Source organism: Ranitomeya imitator, chromosome 1 (genome assembly GCF_032444005.1).
Source record: "Ranitomeya imitator isolate aRanImi1 chromosome 1, aRanImi1.pri, whole genome shotgun sequence".
Classification (NCBI taxonomy): domain Eukaryota; kingdom Metazoa; phylum Chordata; class Amphibia; order Anura; family Dendrobatidae; genus Ranitomeya; species Ranitomeya imitator.
Genome location: NC_091282.1, coordinates 76,273,993 through 76,287,725, shown reverse-complemented (window position 1 = coordinate 76,287,725; position 13,733 = coordinate 76,273,993). Strand labels below are relative to the sequence as shown.

Genomic DNA, 13,733 nt, shown 5'->3' with positions numbered 1-13,733 from the left:
GCAGCGGGCAGACGTGGCCTTTGGCTCCCCCTTGTGGGGGAAGGATGCCACCTTCCCTGTGTCGCTGCTATGCTTTGTTTATTGTTTCTTGGTTGGTTTGAGGTTGTTGCCTTTGCTCGACACTTTGGCCCTTTTTGACCCCCCCACCCCCGGCTGGTGGGGATTGAGCAAGTCGCTTGCATCTCGTTGACTTGGTGACGACATGGCTTGCTCTGCTTGTCTGCAGGTGCAGGCGGGCATGCTCGCGGGAGGGCACCTGCAGCATCCCCATCTCACAGCCTTGGGGCTGGAGCTGGAGCTGTGAGTGGGCCGCTGGTGCGCAGCTATCTGCGGTTTGCTCCTCCTGCCCTTGAGCCTCCTCCAGCGTGCATCCTCTTGAGCGGAGATGAGTGAGTCATGAGAGGGTGCCGGCAGCTGGAGCTCGAGCTGTCTACAGCATGTTCTCAGGCCAGCGCAGCAACGTGACGCGAGGCTGGGGCGGAGCCGAGGCTCCTATATGCAAATGACTCAGGCTGCTGCTGTGCATCTTGGGCGGCTTTTGACTTGAGCTCGGCCTGCCCTGTGGGGGGTCGGAGTGGGCGTCAGCCGCGTCGGGAGCGACCGGCGCCTCCCACTCGAGGAGCCTCCGTGCGGTCTGTGCCGAACGCCACCCCCCACCCCCTCCCTTTCGGGCACGAGACTCCGCGATGTTGGGGAGCTGCGTCGGAGGGGCGCTCGTCGGGCCGGCGGGCCCCAACTCATACTTACCTGGCAGGGGAGATACCATGATCACTAAGGTGGTTCTCCCAGGGTGAGGCTCATCCATTGCACTCCGGGTGTGCTGACCCCTGCGATTTCCCCAAATGCGGGAAACTCGACTGCATAATTTGTGGTCGTGGGGGACTGCGTTCGCGCTTTCCCCTGATTTCCTATGGTCAAAGACAGAACACAAAAGATGCTCTGCTGAGCCGAAGCGATGCTTTGGAGAAAAGCTCCAAGCAGCGGGCAGACGTGGCCTTTGGCTCCCCCTTGTGGGGGAAGGATGCCACCTTCCCTGTGTCGCTGCTATGCTTTGTTTATTGTTTCTTGGTTGGTTTGAGGTTGTTGCCTTTGCTCGACACTTTGGCCCTTTTTGACCCCCCCACCCCCGGCTGGTGGGGATTGAGCAAGTCGCTTGCATCTCGTTGACTTGGTGACGACATGGCTTGCTCTGCTTGTCTGCAGGTGCAGGCGGGCATGCTCGCGGGAGGGCACCTGCAGCATCCCCATCTCACAGCCTTGGGGCTGGAGCTGGAGCTGTGAGTGGGCCGCTGGTGCGCAGCTATCTGCGGTTTGCTCCTCCTGCCCTTGAGCCTCCTCCAGCGTGCATCCTCTTGAGCGGAGATGAGTGAGTCATGAGAGGGTGCCGGCAGCTGGAGCTCGAGCTGTCTACAGCATGTTCTCAGGCCAGCGCAGCAACGTGACGCGAGGCTGGGGCGGAGCCGAGGCTCCTATATGCAAATGACTCAGGCTGCTGCTGTGCATCTTGGGCGGCTTTTGACTTGAGCTCGGCCTGCCCTGTGGGGGGTCGGAGTGGGCGTCAGCCGCGTCGGGAGCGACCGGCGCCTCCCACTCGAGGAGCCTCCGTGCGGTCTGTGCCGAACGCCACCCCCCACCCCCTCCCTTTCGGGCACGAGACTCCGCGATGTTGGGGAGCTGCGTCGGAGGGGCGCTCGTCGGGCCGGCGGGCCCCAACTCATACTTACCTGGCAGGGGAGATACCATGATCACTAAGGTGGTTCTCCCAGGGTGAGGCTCATCCATTGCACTCCGGGTGTGCTGACCCCTGCGATTTCCCCAAATGCGGGGAACTCGACTGCATAATTTGTGGTCGTGGGGGACTGCGTTCGCGCTTTCCCCTGATTTCCTATGGTCAAAGACAGAACACAAAAGATGCTCTGCTGAGCCGAAGCGATGCTTTGGAGAAAAGCTCCAAGCAGCGGGCAGACGTGGCCTTTGGCTCCCCCTTGTGGGGGAAGGATGCCACCTTCCCTGTGTCGCTGCTATGCTTTGTTTATTGTTTCTTGGTTGGTTTGAGGTTGTTGCCTTTGCTCGACACTTTGGCCCTTTTTGACCCCCCCACCCCCGGCTGGTGGGGATTGAGCAAGTCGCTTGCATCTCGTTGACTTGGTGACGACATGGCTTGCTCTGCTTGTCTGCAGGTGCAGGCGGGCATGCTCGCGGGAGGGCACCTGCAGCATCCCCATCTCACAGCCTTGGGGCTGGAGCTGGAGCTGTGAGTGGGCCGCTGGTGCGCAGCTATCTGCGGTTTGCTCCTCCTGCCCTTGAGCCTCCTCCAGCGTGCATCCTCTTGAGCGGAGATGAGTGAGTCATGAGAGGGTGCCGGCAGCTGGAGCTCGAGCTGTCTACAGCATGTTCTCAGGCCAGCGCAGCAACGTGACGCGAGGCTGGGGCGGAGCCGAGGCTCCTATATGCAAATGACTCAGGCTGCTGCTGTGCATCTTGGGCGGCTTTTGACTTGAGCTCGGCCTGCCCTGTGGGGGGTCGGAGTGGGCGTCAGCCGCGTCGGGAGCGACCGGCGCCTCCCACTCGAGGAGCCTCCGTGCGGTCTGTGCCGAACGCCACCCCCCACCCCCTCCCTTTCGGGCACGAGACTCCGCGATGTTGGGGAGCTGCGTCGGAGGGGCGCTCGTCGGGCCGGCGGGCCCCAACTCATACTTACCTGGCAGGGGAGATACCATGATCACTAAGGTGGTTCTCCCAGGGTGAGGCTCATCCATTGCACTCCGGGTGTGCTGACCCCTGCGATTTCCCCAAATGCGGGGAACTCGACTGCATAATTTGTGGTCGTGGGGGACTGCGTTCGCGCTTTCCCCTGATTTCCTATGGTCAAAGACAGAACACAAAAGATGCTCTGCTGAGCCGAAGCGATGCTTTGGAGAAAAGCTCCAAGCAGCGGGCAGACGTGGCCTTTGGCTCCCCCTTGTGGGGGAAGGATGCCACCTTCCCTGTGTCGCTGCTATGCTTTGTTTATTGTTTCTTGGTTGGTTTGAGGTTGTTGCCTTTGCTCGACACTTTGGCCCTTTTTGACCCCCCCACCCCCGGCTGGTGGGGATTGAGCAAGTCGCTTGCATCTCGTTGACTTGGTGACGACATGGCTTGCTCTGCTTGTCTGCAGGTGCAGGCGGGCATGCTCGCGGGAGGGCACCTGCAGCATCCCCATCTCACAGCCTTGGGGCTGGAGCTGGAGCTGTGAGTGGGCCGCTGGTGCGCAGCTATCTGCGGTTTGCTCCTCCTGCCCTTGAGCCTCCTCCAGCGTGCATCCTCTTGAGCGGAGATGAGTGAGTCATGAGAGGGTGCCGGCAGCTGGAGCTCGAGCTGTCTACAGCATGTTCTCAGGCCAGCGCAGCAACGTGACGCGAGGCTGGGGCGGAGCCGAGGCTCCTATATGCAAATGACTCAGGCTGCTGCTGTGCATCTTGGGCGGCTTTTGACTTGAGCTCGGCCTGCCCTGTGGGGGGTCGGAGTGGGCGTCAGCCGCGTCGGGAGCGACCGGCGCCTCCCACTCGAGGAGCCTCCGTGCGGTCTGTGCCGAACGCCACCCCCCACCCCCTCCCTTTCGGGCACGAGACTCCGCGATGTTGGGGAGCTGCGTCGGAGGGGCGCTCGTCGGGCCGGCGGGCCCCAACTCATACTTACCTGGCAGGGGAGATACCATGATCACTAAGGTGGTTCTCCCAGGGTGAGGCTCATCCATTGCACTCCGGGTGTGCTGACCCCTGCGATTTCCCCAAATGCGGGAAACTCGACTGCATAATTTGTGGTCGTGGGGGACTGCGTTCGCGCTTTCCCCTGATTTCCTATGGTCAAAGACAGAACACAAAAGATGCTCTGCTGAGCCGAAGCGATGCTTTGGAGAAAAGCTCCAAGCAGCGGGCAGACGTGGCCTTTGGCTCCCCCTTGTGGGGGAAGGATGCCACCTTCCCTGTGTCGCTGCTATGCTTTGTTTATTGTTTCTTGGTTGGTTTGAGGTTGTTGCCTTTGCTCGACACTTTGGCCCTTTTTGACCCCCCCACCCCCGGCTGGTGGGGATTGAGCAAGTCGCTTGCATCTCGTTGACTTGGTGACGACATGGCTTGCTCTGCTTGTCTGCAGGTGCAGGCGGGCATGCTCGCGGGAGGGCACCTGCAGCATCCCCATCTCACAGCCTTGGGGCTGGAGCTGGAGCTGTGAGTGGGCCGCTGGTGCGCAGCTATCTGCGGTTTGCTCCTCCTGCCCTTGAGCCTCCTCCAGCGTGCATCCTCTTGAGCGGAGATGAGTGAGTCATGAGAGGGTGCCGGCAGCTGGAGCTCGAGCTGTCTACAGCATGTTCTCAGGCCAGCGCAGCAACGTGACGCGAGGCTGGGGCGGAGCCGAGGCTCCTATATGCAAATGACTCAGGCTGCTGCTGTGCATCTTGGGCGGCTTTTGACTTGAGCTCGGCCTGCCCTGTGGGGGGTCGGAGTGGGCGTCAGCCGCGTCGGGAGCGACCGGCGCCTCCCACTCGAGGAGCCTCCGTGCGGTCTGTGCCGAACGCCACCCCCCACCCCCTCCCTTTCGGGCACGAGACTCCGCGATGTTGGGGAGCTGCGTCGGAGGGGCGCTCGTCGGGCCGGCGGGCCCCAACTCATACTTACCTGGCAGGGGAGATACCATGATCACTAAGGTGGTTCTCCCAGGGTGAGGCTCATCCATTGCACTCCGGGTGTGCTGACCCCTGCGATTTCCCCAAATGCGGGAAACTCGACTGCATAATTTGTGGTCGTGGGGGACTGCGTTCGCGCTTTCCCCTGATTTCCTATGGTCAAAGACAGAACACAAAAGATGCTCTGCTGAGCCGAAGCGATGCTTTGGAGAAAAGCTCCAAGCAGCGGGCAGACGTGGCCTTTGGCTCCCCCTTGTGGGGGAAGGATGCCACCTTCCCTGTGTCGCTGCTATGCTTTGTTTATTGTTTCTTGGTTGGTTTGAGGTTGTTGCCTTTGCTCGACACTTTGGCCCTTTTTGACCCCCCCACCCCCGGCTGGTGGGGATTGAGCAAGTCGCTTGCATCTCGTTGACTTGGTGACGACATGGCTTGCTCTGCTTGTCTGCAGGTGCAGGCGGGCATGCTCGCGGGAGGGCACCTGCAGCATCCCCATCTCACAGCCTTGGGGCTGGAGCTGGAGCTGTGAGTGGGCCGCTGGTGCGCAGCTATCTGCGGTTTGCTCCTCCTGCCCTTGAGCCTCCTCCAGCGTGCATCCTCTTGAGCGGAGATGAGTGAGTCATGAGAGGGTGCCGGCAGCTGGAGCTCGAGCTGTCTACAGCATGTTCTCAGGCCAGCGCAGCAACGTGACGCGAGGCTGGGGCGGAGCCGAGGCTCCTATATGCAAATGACTCAGGCTGCTGCTGTGCATCTTGGGCGGCTTTTGACTTGAGCTCGGCCTGCCCTGTGGGGGGTCGGAGTGGGCGTCAGCCGCGTCGGGAGCGACCGGCGCCTCCCACTCGAGGAGCCTCCGTGCGGTCTGTGCCGAACGCCACCCCCCACCCCCTCCCTTTCGGGCACGAGACTCCGCGATGTTGGGGAGCTGCGTCGGAGGGGCGCTCGTCGGGCCGGCGGGCCCCAACTCATACTTACCTGGCAGGGGAGATACCATGATCACTAAGGTGGTTCTCCCAGGGTGAGGCTCATCCATTGCACTCCGGGTGTGCTGACCCCTGCGATTTCCCCAAATGCGGGAAACTCGACTGCATAATTTGTGGTCGTGGGGGACTGCGTTCGCGCTTTCCCCTGATTTCCTATGGTCAAAGACAGAACACAAAAGATGCTCTGCTGAGCCGAAGCGATGCTTTGGAGAAAAGCTCCAAGCAGCGGGCAGACGTGGCCTTTGGCTCCCCCTTGTGGGGGAAGGATGCCACCTTCCCTGTGTCGCTGCTATGCTTTGTTTATTGTTTCTTGGTTGGTTTGAGGTTGTTGCCTTTGCTCGACACTTTGGCCCTTTTTGACCCCCCCACCCCCGGCTGGTGGGGATTGAGCAAGTCGCTTGCATCTCGTTGACTTGGTGACGACATGGCTTGCTCTGCTTGTCTGCAGGTGCAGGCGGGCATGCTCGCGGGAGGGCACCTGCAGCATCCCCATCTCACAGCCTTGGGGCTGGAGCTGGAGCTGTGAGTGGGCCGCTGGTGCGCAGCTATCTGCGGTTTGCTCCTCCTGCCCTTGAGCCTCCTCCAGCGTGCATCCTCTTGAGCGGAGATGAGTGAGTCATGAGAGGGTGCCGGCAGCTGGAGCTCGAGCTGTCTACAGCATGTTCTCAGGCCAGCGCAGCAACGTGACGCGAGGCTGGGGCGGAGCCGAGGCTCCTATATGCAAATGACTCAGGCTGCTGCTGTGCATCTTGGGCGGCTTTTGACTTGAGCTCGGCCTGCCCTGTGGGGGGTCGGAGTGGGCGTCAGCCGCGTCGGGAGCGACCGGCGCCTCCCACTCGAGGAGCCTCCGTGCGGTCTGTGCCGAACGCCACCCCCCACCCCCTCCCTTTCGGGCACGAGACTCCGCGATGTTGGGGAGCTGCGTCGGAGGGGCGCTCGTCGGGCCGGCGGGCCCCAACTCATACTTACCTGGCAGGGGAGATACCATGATCACTAAGGTGGTTCTCCCAGGGTGAGGCTCATCCATTGCACTCCGGGTGTGCTGACCCCTGCGATTTCCCCAAATGCGGGAAACTCGACTGCATAATTTGTGGTCGTGGGGGACTGCGTTCGCGCTTTCCCCTGATTTCCTATGGTCAAAGACAGAACACAAAAGATGCTCTGCTGAGCCGAAGCGATGCTTTGGAGAAAAGCTCCAAGCAGCGGGCAGACGTGGCCTTTGGCTCCCCCTTGTGGGGGAAGGATGCCACCTTCCCTGTGTCGCTGCTATGCTTTGTTTATTGTTTCTTGGTTGGTTTGAGGTTGTTGCCTTTGCTCGACACTTTGGCCCTTTTTGACCCCCCCACCCCCGGCTGGTGGGGATTGAGCAAGTCGCTTGCATCTCGTTGACTTGGTGACGACATGGCTTGCTCTGCTTGTCTGCAGGTGCAGGCGGGCATGCTCGCGGGAGGGCACCTGCAGCATCCCCATCTCACAGCCTTGGGGCTGGAGCTGGAGCTGTGAGTGGGCCGCTGGTGCGCAGCTATCTGCGGTTTGCTCCTCCTGCCCTTGAGCCTCCTCCAGCGTGCATCCTCTTGAGCGGAGATGAGTGAGTCATGAGAGGGTGCCGGCAGCTGGAGCTCGAGCTGTCTACAGCATGTTCTCAGGCCAGCGCAGCAACGTGACGCGAGGCTGGGGCGGAGCCGAGGCTCCTATATGCAAATGACTCAGGCTGCTGCTGTGCATCTTGGGCGGCTTTTGACTTGAGCTCGGCCTGCCCTGTGGGGGGTCGGAGTGGGCGTCAGCCGCGTCGGGAGCGACCGGCGCCTCCCACTCGAGGAGCCTCCGTGCGGTCTGTGCCGAACGCCACCCCCCACCCCCTCCCTTTCGGGCACGAGACTCCGCGATGTTGGGGAGCTGCGTCGGAGGGGCGCTCGTCGGGCCGGCGGGCCCCAACTCATACTTACCTGGCAGGGGAGATACCATGATCACTAAGGTGGTTCTCCCAGGGTGAGGCTCATCCATTGCACTCCGGGTGTGCTGACCCCTGCGATTTCCCCAAATGCGGGAAACTCGACTGCATAATTTGTGGTCGTGGGGGACTGCGTTCGCGCTTTCCCCTGATTTCCTATGGTCAAAGACAGAACACAAAAGATGCTCTGCTGAGCCGAAGCGATGCTTTGGAGAAAAGCTCCAAGCAGCGGGCAGACGTGGCCTTTGGCTCCCCCTTGTGGGGGAAGGATGCCACCTTCCCTGTGTCGCTGCTATGCTTTGTTTATTGTTTCTTGGTTGGTTTGAGGTTGTTGCCTTTGCTCGACACTTTGGCCCTTTTTGACCCCCCCACCCCCGGCTGGTGGGGATTGAGCAAGTCGCTTGCATCTCGTTGACTTGGTGACGACATGGCTTGCTCTGCTTGTCTGCAGGTGCAGGCGGGCATGCTCGCGGGAGGGCACCTGCAGCATCCCCATCTCACAGCCTTGGGGCTGGAGCTGGAGCTGTGAGTGGGCCGCTGGTGCGCAGCTATCTGCGGTTTGCTCCTCCTGCCCTTGAGCCTCCTCCAGCGTGCATCCTCTTGAGCGGAGATGAGTGAGTCATGAGAGGGTGCCGGCAGCTGGAGCTCGAGCTGTCTACAGCATGTTCTCAGGCCAGCGCAGCAACGTGACGCGAGGCTGGGGCGGAGCCGAGGCTCCTATATGCAAATGACTCAGGCTGCTGCTGTGCATCTTGGGCGGCTTTTGACTTGAGCTCGGCCTGCCCTGTGGGGGGTCGGAGTGGGCGTCAGCCGCGTCGGGAGCGACCGGCGCCTCCCACTCGAGGAGCCTCCGTGCGGTCTGTGCCGAACGCCACCCCCCACCCCCTCCCTTTCGGGCACGAGACTCCGCGATGTTGGGGAGCTGCGTCGGAGGGGCGCTCGTCGGGCCGGCGGGCCCCAACTCATACTTACCTGGCAGGGGAGATACCATGATCACTAAGGTGGTTCTCCCAGGGTGAGGCTCATCCATTGCACTCCGGGTGTGCTGACCCCTGCGATTTCCCCAAATGCGGGAAACTCGACTGCATAATTTGTGGTCGTGGGGGACTGCGTTCGCGCTTTCCCCTGATTTCCTATGGTCAAAGACAGAACACAAAAGATGCTCTGCTGAGCCGAAGCGATGCTTTGGAGAAAAGCTCCAAGCAGCGGGCAGACGTGGCCTTTGGCTCCCCCTTGTGGGGGAAGGATGCCACCTTCCCTGTGTCGCTGCTATGCTTTGTTTATTGTTTCTTGGTTGGTTTGAGGTTGTTGCCTTTGCTCGACACTTTGGCCCTTTTTGACCCCCCCACCCCCGGCTGGTGGGGATTGAGCAAGTCGCTTGCATCTCGTTGACTTGGTGACGACATGGCTTGCTCTGCTTGTCTGCAGGTGCAGGCGGGCATGCTCGCGGGAGGGCACCTGCAGCATCCCCATCTCACAGCCTTGGGGCTGGAGCTGGAGCTGTGAGTGGGCCGCTGGTGCGCAGCTATCTGCGGTTTGCTCCTCCTGCCCTTGAGCCTCCTCCAGCGTGCATCCTCTTGAGCGGAGATGAGTGAGTCATGAGAGGGTGCCGGCAGCTGGAGCTCGAGCTGTCTACAGCATGTTCTCAGGCCAGCGCAGCAACGTGACGCGAGGCTGGGGCGGAGCCGAGGCTCCTATATGCAAATGACTCAGGCTGCTGCTGTGCATCTTGGGCGGCTTTTGACTTGAGCTCGGCCTGCCCTGTGGGGGGTCGGAGTGGGCGTCAGCCGCGTCGGGAGCGACCGGCGCCTCCCACTCGAGGAGCCTCCGTGCGGTCTGTGCCGAACGCCACCCCCCACCCCCTCCCTTTCGGGCACGAGACTCCGCGATGTTGGGGAGCTGCGTCGGAGGGGCGCTCGTCGGGCCGGCGGGCCCCAACTCATACTTACCTGGCAGGGGAGATACCATGATCACTAAGGTGGTTCTCCCAGGGTGAGGCTCATCCATTGCACTCCGGGTGTGCTGACCCCTGCGATTTCCCCAAATGCGGGAAACTCGACTGCATAATTTGTGGTCGTGGGGGACTGCGTTCGCGCTTTCCCCTGATTTCCTATGGTCAAAGACAGAACACAAAAGATGCTCTGCTGAGCCGAAGCGATGCTTTGGAGAAAAGCTCCAAGCAGCGGGCAGACGTGGCCTTTGGCTCCCCCTTGTGGGGGAAGGATGCCACCTTCCCTGTGTCGCTGCTATGCTTTGTTTATTGTTTCTTGGTTGGTTTGAGGTTGTTGCCTTTGCTCGACACTTTGGCCCTTTTTGACCCCCCCACCCCCGGCTGGTGGGGATTGAGCAAGTCGCTTGCATCTCGTTGACTTGGTGACGACATGGCTTGCTCTGCTTGTCTGCAGGTGCAGGCGGGCATGCTCGCGGGAGGGCACCTGCAGCATCCCCATCTCACAGCCTTGGGGCTGGAGCTGGAGCTGTGAGTGGGCCGCTGGTGCGCAGCTATCTGCGGTTTGCTCCTCCTGCCCTTGAGCCTCCTCCAGCGTGCATCCTCTTGAGCGGAGATGAGTGAGTCATGAGAGGGTGCCGGCAGCTGGAGCTCGAGCTGTCTACAGCATGTTCTCAGGCCAGCGCAGCAACGTGACGCGAGGCTGGGGCGGAGCCGAGGCTCCTATATGCAAATGACTCAGGCTGCTGCTGTGCATCTTGGGCGGCTTTTGACTTGAGCTCGGCCTGCCCTGTGGGGGGTCGGAGTGGGCGTCAGCCGCGTCGGGAGCGACCGGCGCCTCCCACTCGAGGAGCCTCCGTGCGGTCTGTGCCGAACGCCACCCCCCACCCCCTCCCTTTCGGGCACGAGACTCCGCGATGTTGGGGAGCTGCGTCGGAGGGGCGCTCGTCGGGCCGGCGGGCCCCAACTCATACTTACCTGGCAGGGGAGATACCATGATCACTAAGGTGGTTCTCCCAGGGTGAGGCTCATCCATTGCACTCCGGGTGTGCTGACCCCTGCGATTTCCCCAAATGCGGGAAACTCGACTGCATAATTTGTGGTCGTGGGGGACTGCGTTCGCGCTTTCCCCTGATTTCCTATGGTCAAAGACAGAACACAAAAGATGCTCTGCTGAGCCGAAGCGATGCTTTGGAGAAAAGCTCCAAGCAGCGGGCAGACGTGGCCTTTGGCTCCCCCTTGTGGGGGAAGGATGCCACCTTCCCTGTGTCGCTGCTATGCTTTGTTTATTGTTTCTTGGTTGGTTTGAGGTTGTTGCCTTTGCTCGACACTTTGGCCCTTTTTGACCCCCCCACCCCCGGCTGGTGGGGATTGAGCAAGTCGCTTGCATCTCGTTGACTTGGTGACGACATGGCTTGCTCTGCTTGTCTGCAGGTGCAGGCGGGCATGCTCGCGGGAGGGCACCTGCAGCATCCCCATCTCACAGCCTTGGGGCTGGAGCTGGAGCTGTGAGTGGGCCGCTGGTGCGCAGCTATCTGCGGTTTGCTCCTCCTGCCCTTGAGCCTCCTCCAGCGTGCATCCTCTTGAGCGGAGATGAGTGAGTCATGAGAGGGTGCCGGCAGCTGGAGCTCGAGCTGTCTACAGCATGTTCTCAGGCCAGCGCAGCAACGTGACGCGAGGCTGGGGCGGAGCCGAGGCTCCTATATGCAAATGACTCAGGCTGCTGCTGTGCATCTTGGGCGGCTTTTGACTTGAGCTCGGCCTGCCCTGTGGGGGGTCGGAGTGGGCGTCAGCCGCGTCGGGAGCGACCGGCGCCTCCCACTCGAGGAGCCTCCGTGCGGTCTGTGCCGAACGCCACCCCCCACCCCCTCCCTTTCGGGCACGAGACTCCGCGATGTTGGGGAGCTGCGTCGGAGGGGCGCTCGTCGGGCCGGCGGGCCCCAACTCATACTTACCTGGCAGGGGAGATACCATGATCACTAAGGTGGTTCTCCCAGGGTGAGGCTCATCCATTGCACTCCGGGTGTGCTGACCCCTGCGATTTCCCCAAATGCGGGAAACTCGACTGCATAATTTGTGGTCGTGGGGGACTGCGTTCGCGCTTTCCCCTGATTTCCTATGGTCAAAGACAGAACACAAAAGATGCTCTGCTGAGCCGAAGCGATGCTTTGGAGAAAAGCTCCAAGCAGCGGGCAGACGTGGCCTTTGGCTCCCCCTTGTGGGGGAAGGATGCCACCTTCCCTGTGTCGCTGCTATGCTTTGTTTATTGTTTCTTGGTTGGTTTGAGGTTGTTGCCTTTGCTCGACACTTTGGCCCTTTTTGACCCCCCCACCCCCGGCTGGTGGGGATTGAGCAAGTCGCTTGCATCTCGTTGACTTGGTGACGACATGGCTTGCTCTGCTTGTCTGCAGGTGCAGGCGGGCATGCTCGCGGGAGGGCACCTGCAGCATCCCCATCTCACAGCCTTGGGGCTGGAGCTGGAGCTGTGAGTGGGCCGCTGGTGCGCAGCTATCTGCGGTTTGCTCCTCCTGCCCTTGAGCCTCCTCCAGCGTGCATCCTCTTGAGCGGAGATGAGTGAGTCATGAGAGGGTGCCGGCAGCTGGAGCTCGAGCTGTCTACAGCATGTTCTCAGGCCAGCGCAGCAACGTGACGCGAGGCTGGGGCGGAGCCGAGGCTCCTATATGCAAATGACTCAGGCTGCTGCTGTGCATCTTGGGCGGCTTTTGACTTGAGCTCGGCCTGCCCTGTGGGGGGTCGGATGTGGGCGTCAGCCGCGTCGGGAGCGACCGGCGCCTCCCACTCGAGGAGCCTCCGTGCGGTCTGTGCCGAACGCCACCCCCCACCCCCTCCCTTTCGGGCACGAGACTCCGCGATGTTGGGGAGCTGCGTCGGAGGGGCGCTCGTCGGGCCGGCGGGCCCCAACTCATACTTACCTGGCAGGGGAGATACCATGATCACTAAGGTGGTTCTCCCAGGGTGAGGCTCATCCATTGCACTCCGGGTGTGCTGACCCCTGCGATTTCCCCAAATGCGGGAAACTCGACTGCATAATTTGTGGTCGTGGGGGACTGCGTTCGCGCTTTCCCCTGATTTCCTATGGTCAAAGACAGAACACAAAAGATGCTCTGCTGAGCCGAAGCGATGCTTTGGAGAAAAGCTCCAAGCAGCGGGCAGACGTGGCCTTTGGCTCCCCCTTGTGGGGGAAGGATGCCACCTTCCCTGTGTCGCTGCTATGCTTTGTTTATTGTTTCTTGGTTGGTTTGAGGTTGTTGCCTTTGCTCGACACTTTGGCCCTTTTTGACCCCCCCACCCCCGGCTGGTGGGGATTGAGCAAGTCGCTTGCATCTCGTTGACTTGGTGACGACATGGCTTGCTCTGCTTGTCTGCAGGTGCAGGCGGGCATGCTCGCGGGAGGGCACCTGCAGCATCCCCATCTCACAGCCTTGGGGCTGGAGCTGGAGCTGTGAGTGGGCCGCTGGTGCGCAGCTATCTGCGGTTTGCTCCTCCTGCCCTTGAGCCTCCTCCAGCGTGCATCCTCTTGAGCGGAGATGAGTGAGTCATGAGAGGGTGCCGGCAGCTGGAGCTCGAGCTGTCTACAGCATGTTCTCAGGCCAGCGCAGCAACGTGACGCGAGGCTGGGGCGGAGCCGAGGCTCCTATATGCAAATGACTCAGGCTGCTGCTGTGCATCTTGGGCGGCTTTTGACTTGAGCTCGGCCTGCCCTGTGGGGGGTCGGAGTGGGCGTCAGCCGCGTCGGGAGCGACCGGCGCCTCCCACTCGAGGAGCCTCCGTGCGGTCTGTGCCGAACGCCACCCCCCACCCCCTCCCTTTCGGGCACGAGACTCCGCGATGTTGGGGAGCTGCGTCGGAGGGGCGCTCGTCGGGCCGGCGGGCCCCAACTCATACTTACCTGGCAGGGGAGATACCATGATCACTAAGGTGGTTCTCCCAGGGTGAGGCTCATCCATTGCACTCCGGGTGTGCTGACCCCTGCGATTTCCCCAAATGCGGGAAACTCGACTGCATAATTTGTGGTCGTGGGGGACTGCGTTCGCGCTTTCCCCTGATTTCCTATGGTCAAAGACAGAACACAAAAGATGCTCTGCTGAGCCGAAGCGATGCTTTGGAGAAAAGCTCCAAGCAGCGGGCAGACGTGGCCTTTGGCTCCCCCTTGTGGGGGAAGGATGCCACCTT

At 61.4% G+C, this 13,733-nt stretch overlaps 14 non-coding genes across 14 annotated transcripts; all 14 read left to right on the top strand.

The window, feature by feature from the left end:
• Positions 1-739: 739 nt before the first annotated feature.
• On the top strand, positions 740-903 carry LOC138660350 (U1 spliceosomal RNA). Its single transcript, XR_011317804.1, has one exon. It is a non-coding gene; the product is annotated as a U1 spliceosomal RNA (small nuclear RNA).
• An 813-nt stretch (positions 904-1,716) lies between these two features.
• On the top strand, positions 1,717-1,880 carry LOC138660367 (U1 spliceosomal RNA). The gene has a single exon (XR_011317818.1). It is a non-coding gene; the product is annotated as a U1 spliceosomal RNA (small nuclear RNA).
• Positions 1,881-2,693: 813 nt separating this feature from the next.
• On the top strand, positions 2,694-2,857 carry LOC138660365 (U1 spliceosomal RNA). The gene has a single exon (XR_011317817.1). It is a non-coding gene; the product is annotated as a U1 spliceosomal RNA (small nuclear RNA).
• An 813-nt stretch (positions 2,858-3,670) lies between these two features.
• Positions 3,671-3,834, top strand: LOC138660349 (U1 spliceosomal RNA). The gene has a single exon (XR_011317803.1). It is a non-coding gene; the product is annotated as a U1 spliceosomal RNA (small nuclear RNA).
• Positions 3,835-4,647: 813 nt separating this feature from the next.
• LOC138660348 (U1 spliceosomal RNA) lies at positions 4,648-4,811 on the top strand. Its single transcript, XR_011317802.1, has one exon. It is a non-coding gene; the product is annotated as a U1 spliceosomal RNA (small nuclear RNA).
• Positions 4,812-5,624: 813 nt separating this feature from the next.
• Positions 5,625-5,788, top strand: LOC138660346 (U1 spliceosomal RNA). Its single transcript, XR_011317801.1, has one exon. It is a non-coding gene; the product is annotated as a U1 spliceosomal RNA (small nuclear RNA).
• An 813-nt stretch (positions 5,789-6,601) lies between these two features.
• On the top strand, positions 6,602-6,765 carry LOC138660345 (U1 spliceosomal RNA). Its single transcript, XR_011317800.1, has one exon. It is a non-coding gene; the product is annotated as a U1 spliceosomal RNA (small nuclear RNA).
• An 813-nt stretch (positions 6,766-7,578) lies between these two features.
• Positions 7,579-7,742, top strand: LOC138660344 (U1 spliceosomal RNA). The gene has a single exon (XR_011317799.1). It is a non-coding gene; the product is annotated as a U1 spliceosomal RNA (small nuclear RNA).
• An 813-nt stretch (positions 7,743-8,555) lies between these two features.
• Positions 8,556-8,719, top strand: LOC138660343 (U1 spliceosomal RNA). Its single transcript, XR_011317798.1, has one exon. It is a non-coding gene; the product is annotated as a U1 spliceosomal RNA (small nuclear RNA).
• An 813-nt stretch (positions 8,720-9,532) lies between these two features.
• Positions 9,533-9,696, top strand: LOC138660341 (U1 spliceosomal RNA). Its single transcript, XR_011317797.1, has one exon. It is a non-coding gene; the product is annotated as a U1 spliceosomal RNA (small nuclear RNA).
• An 813-nt stretch (positions 9,697-10,509) lies between these two features.
• LOC138660340 (U1 spliceosomal RNA) lies at positions 10,510-10,673 on the top strand. Its single transcript, XR_011317796.1, has one exon. It is a non-coding gene; the product is annotated as a U1 spliceosomal RNA (small nuclear RNA).
• Positions 10,674-11,486: 813 nt separating this feature from the next.
• Positions 11,487-11,650, top strand: LOC138660339 (U1 spliceosomal RNA). Its single transcript, XR_011317795.1, has one exon. It is a non-coding gene; the product is annotated as a U1 spliceosomal RNA (small nuclear RNA).
• Positions 11,651-12,464: 814 nt separating this feature from the next.
• LOC138660338 (U1 spliceosomal RNA) lies at positions 12,465-12,628 on the top strand. Its single transcript, XR_011317794.1, has one exon. It is a non-coding gene; the product is annotated as a U1 spliceosomal RNA (small nuclear RNA).
• Positions 12,629-13,441: 813 nt separating this feature from the next.
• Positions 13,442-13,605, top strand: LOC138660337 (U1 spliceosomal RNA). Its single transcript, XR_011317793.1, has one exon. It is a non-coding gene; the product is annotated as a U1 spliceosomal RNA (small nuclear RNA).
• Positions 13,606-13,733: the final 128 nt, after the last annotated feature.